General features: G+C 40.5%; 1 long non-coding RNA gene across 1 annotated transcript; it reads left to right on the top strand.

Moving 5' to 3' along the window:
• Positions 1 to 462: 462 nt before the first annotated feature.
• On the top strand, positions 463 to 2,952 carry LOC103638496 (uncharacterized). Its single transcript, XR_558840.3, has 2 exons — positions 463 to 1,440; positions 2,497 to 2,952. It is a non-coding gene; the product is annotated as an uncharacterized lncRNA (long non-coding RNA).
• Positions 2,953 to 4,791: the final 1,839 nt, after the last annotated feature.

Here is a 4,791-nt window from a genome sequence, read left to right on the forward strand (position 1 = left end):
ATGCTAACTTCCTACGGCCTCCTCTAGGAAGTTAGTTTTCAGCTTTTGACCAGTTAAACGAAAAGCTAACTTTCTACGGCCTACTCTAGGAAGTTAATTAACTTCCTAGAGTACATGTACAACCTCTAGGAAGTTATATTTTTTATCTTAACTCACGAATCAACCTTATCTTCTCTCACTTTCCTTTCTCTCCCGTTTTTTCCACCTACCATAGAGCGTGCCTGAGGCTCCATCCTCCGGAGATCCCGCCCCTGGCCGCGCCCGCCCTCGGCCCCGGACGCCACGCTCGCCGGAGCGTGCGCCCCAGCCCTGCCCACCGGAGCTCCCGCCCCTGGCTCCGCCCGCCACGCCCACTGGAGCGCCCGCCCGCCGCGCCCGCACCACCGGCGCCCCCACCCGTCGCGCCCCTCACCGCCCCGCCGACTCGCCTGTCGGCGCCCCCGCCGACGCCCCAGCCGGCCCGCCCACCGGCGCCTCCGCATAATTTGTGACATTTCTCCGCAATATCATTTTCTGAGGGTGGTCCTGTGGAGGTCCCTATAGCTAAACGCTTATGGGTGGTTTTACTGACACCACAGCTAAAAATATGACTAACATCATAACCTGACATAGTTTTAATCATTATATTTCTGTGAACTCGTTAGGTAACATTCGTTTTAGCCCAAGTTTGAAGTGTTCCCAGTTTGGTGAAAGAGTTTAGGCAGCCATATACTTCGATCATTGCCTTTTGAAATTTACAGTAATGCTTGTCCATGAGTTTTTTGTTGGGGGTTCAGTCTTTCGTTGATAGTTTACCATAACTAGTGTCATGTACTCCCTCTTTTAACCACAGTTGGGAGTGCATTTTTTATGTGTTGATTAAATTGTTACCAGGTGCAAGTTTTTGTTGTGAGAATGGTATTGGTAGCATGCATTAAAAATGCAACATACGAAGTGCTTTGACTACTTTCTATGTATTTGATGCTTATAATTTAATCCTTTTAGGAATGTGTGTGCGTGTGTGGTTGCTAGGGATGCAAGTGGTTATACCAGTGCTTGATTCTGGCCCAGCTATTTCTACCCTATTTGCTTTTCCTTGAAAGCCAAATCAAATGGGTTTTGAGTCAACCTAATGATCCAAAGAGAGCAAAACTGGCATCCCTAGTGGTTGCTCATTCGTTTCTAGCATTTTCTAGATTAGTTATTTTCGTTCTTACTACAGATCATTCATGTGGTTCCTATCCAATATATCCCCTAACATCTATTTCCTTATCTTTCAGGTATGCCATCACAAAAGCTTTTGTTATAGCTTTTGTGATGACTTTCTTCTTAGTGTTTGACGTTCCTGTCTTCTGGCCTATACTCCTCTACTACTGGATTGTTCTCTTTGTCCTTACAATGAAGCGCCAGATTGTACAAATGATCAAATACAAATATGTGCCTTTTAGTATCCGGAAGCAAGTCAGTACCTATCACTAAACTCATTGATTTTTGTTTATTCACTGAATGGTCATGCATTTGACGCTAATTGTTGTGGGTATCATGGGAGTTGATTGTCTAAGTAACACTCGGACCAAAGTTATGAAGTTGTCTTGCCAATCCTAGTCGCCATGGGACAGACTACGTAACTAGCTGCGATTAGTTGTCAACCAGGATTGCAAGTTGGCTTTGGTCGTCCCCTAGTTTGGTTCCCTTAACTAAAGCTTATTTTGTGTCACATCAATTGTTTGAATATCAATTATGAGCATTAAATATAAATTTAATTAGGTTTAATAAATACATCTCATCTTTTAGTCTTCATATGTATAATTAGTATTATAATTAAATTATATTTAATACCCAAAATTATCATCCAAACATTCGATGTGACAGAGACCAAATTTTAGTTGGGTGAAACCAAACAACCCTATATACATCAGAACTATTATATCAAATATACTAGATGTTCTAGAGTACAAATCAAGAATGAAGATAACTTTAGGGTGGTGGTTTCATGTAGGTTGCAAATTGGGTTGAAAAACATGAGCCTGAGTGAAGCCATCCTAGGTGCAGCCCGTGTCCTCAGCTGCCCAGAAATTCCATTCTCCTGTTTGTCTGACTAATTGTTATTAGTTGATGACTAATCGGATGACCATAAAACTAATTCCATTCTCCTTCTGTTTGTCTGAATAATCGTGATTAGTTGATGACTAATTGGATGACCAGACAACTAATAGGCCTAATTGAGTCGTATTCCCTATTTGGGTCCAGGATGCCAACTAGGGGGTCTAGGATGCCAACTAGGACAACTATTCATAATTAATCAGATGACATGATAACACTGTCATAGACACTGTTTTTCTCTTCCAGTTTATTAACGTTTGCTTTTATTAAACGCCATTAGATGTGGTCCATGGATCAATTTACCCATATTTTGTGACGTTAAAGAAATGCTTGTGTAGTTGACACATAATATTACGTATTTTCTAAAGTGCCTATTGTTTCATTTCTCATGATTTGCCCCAATTGTGTTGCCAGAAATATGGTGGGAAGAAGAGTGTCGTGAGCACCAGTTCCTCAAAAGACTGGTTTCGAACTTGCCCCAGTAGGAACTTGCCAGGGGAACAAGATACGGTGGATGATGATGTTTGATGTGCTCCATACCAAGTGTAATACTTCATTCATATCTAGGAGGTAGATAGATTTTCGCTCCTGTTTCTGACTTTGGGCTCACTGTTTAATTCCATGTTGTGCTTAGGTTGCTTCCTCCTATGCTTGTATAGCGAGTTTCGCGTCTCGGATAAATTATTTTGTTTTACTTACTACGTATCTGGGCCCTAAAACAATAAGCTCTATGCTCTCATCAAGTTTGGTATGAGATATTGTGTCTTATTAGTACTGGATGAGATGTGCCTTATTATGATTATGGATAAGACTTTTGTGATGTAATTGATGAGACTATGGATTTAAATATTGTTATGTGATTGTGTGTGAGATGTTTTATGTGAAAATATATTGTGCTATATAGCTGTTGATATATTTGTTATGTTGTGTAATGTGGTGTAAAATAAAAATAAATAGCATTTGTAATGCTGGTCAAATTAACTTCCTAGAGGCCAATTGGACCATAGAAAGTTAGCCAGCTAACTTCCTAGGGGCTATAGTCAGCCGTAGGAAGTTAGCCAGCTAACTTCCTAGGGGCTACAGTTAGCCGTAGGAAGTTAATCAGCTGACGGCGCTGACGGTGTGAAGCTACTAACTTCCGAGAGGCTTCTTTGACTGTAGGAAGTTAGCTAACTTCCTAGAGGGCTCTAGGAAGTTAAGCTAACTTCTGACAAAAAAATTCCGAGAGCCAAACTTTCGACGGGATGGCTTAACTTCCGAGAGTTTAGCTAACTTCCGAGAGTTTAGGGCTAACTTCCTAGGGTTTAGGCTCTAGAAAGTTCACTATTTTGGTGTAGTGAGGGGCGACGACAAGAAGGGAAAGAGGAGGGAAAAGAAGAAATACTACAAAAAGAAGGGCGACGATGCCCATGTTTGCCGGGAGTGGGACTCCGATGAGAGCTCCATCGACTCCTCCTCCGACGAGGACGCCGCAAACATCGTCGTCAACAAGGGACTTCTCTTCCCCAATGTCGGCCACAAGTGCCTTATGGCAAAGGACGACAAAAAGAAGGTAAAATCTAGAGCCTCCACTAAATATGCAACATCTAGTGATGAGGAAAACTCTAGTGATGATGAAGATAATTTGCTTGCCCTTTTTGCCAACCTAAACATGCAACAAAAGGAAAAATTAAATGAATTGATAGGTGCTATTCATGAGAAGGATGAACTCTTGGATAGCCAAGAGGACTTCCTTATTAAGGAAAACAAGAAGCATGTTAAGGTTAAAAATGCTTATGCTCAGGAAGTAGAGAAATATGAAAAATTGACTAGTGATCTAAGCACTTGCCATGATATTATCTCAAACCTTAGAAATGAGAATGCTAAATTAATTGCTAAGGTTGAGAAGTTAGATGTTTGTGATGATTCAATTGTTAGTCTTAGAAATGATAATGCTAGTTTGATTACTAAGATTGATAAGTTGAATGCATCACTCTCTAGCCTTAAAATTGAGAATGAAAAATTAGTTGCTAAGGCTAAAGAATTAAATGCTTGCAAACCCTCTACATCTACTGTTAGTCATGTCTCTATTTGCACTAGATGTAGAGATGTTGATGTTGATGCTATCCATGATCACATTGATATGATTAAACAACAAAATGATCATATAGCAAAATTAGATGCTAAAATTGCCGAGCATGAATTAGAGAATGAAAAATTTAAATTTGCTCATAGTATGCTTTATAGTGGGAGACGTCCTGGCATTAAGGATGGCATTGGCTTCCAACAGGGAGGCAATGTTAAGCTCAATGCCCCTAAAAGATTGTCTAATTTTGTTAAGGGCAAGGCTCCCATGCCTCAGGATAACGAGGGCTATATTTTATATCCTGCTGGTTATACTAAGGATAAGATTAGGAGAATTCATGCTAAGAAGACTCATTCTGTTTCTCACCATGCTTTTATTTATAAGAATGAGGCTTCTAGCTCTAGGCGTTCTACCCATGTTAAAATGCCTAAAAAGAAATCTCCTATTGCATCAAATGATCATAACATTTCATTCAAGACTTTTTATGCATCATATGTTTTAACTAACAAATCAGGCAAAGTAGTTGCCAAATATGTTGGGGGCAAACACAAGGGTTTAAAGACTTGTGTTTGGGTACCCAAGGTGCTTGTTTCTAATGTCAAAGGAACCAAGACCGTTTGGGTACCTAAGAACAAGGCCTAAAC

Source organism: Zea mays, chromosome 9, assembly GCF_902167145.1.
Source record: "Zea mays cultivar B73 chromosome 9, Zm-B73-REFERENCE-NAM-5.0, whole genome shotgun sequence".
NCBI classification, from domain to species: domain Eukaryota; kingdom Viridiplantae; phylum Streptophyta; class Magnoliopsida; order Poales; family Poaceae; genus Zea; species Zea mays.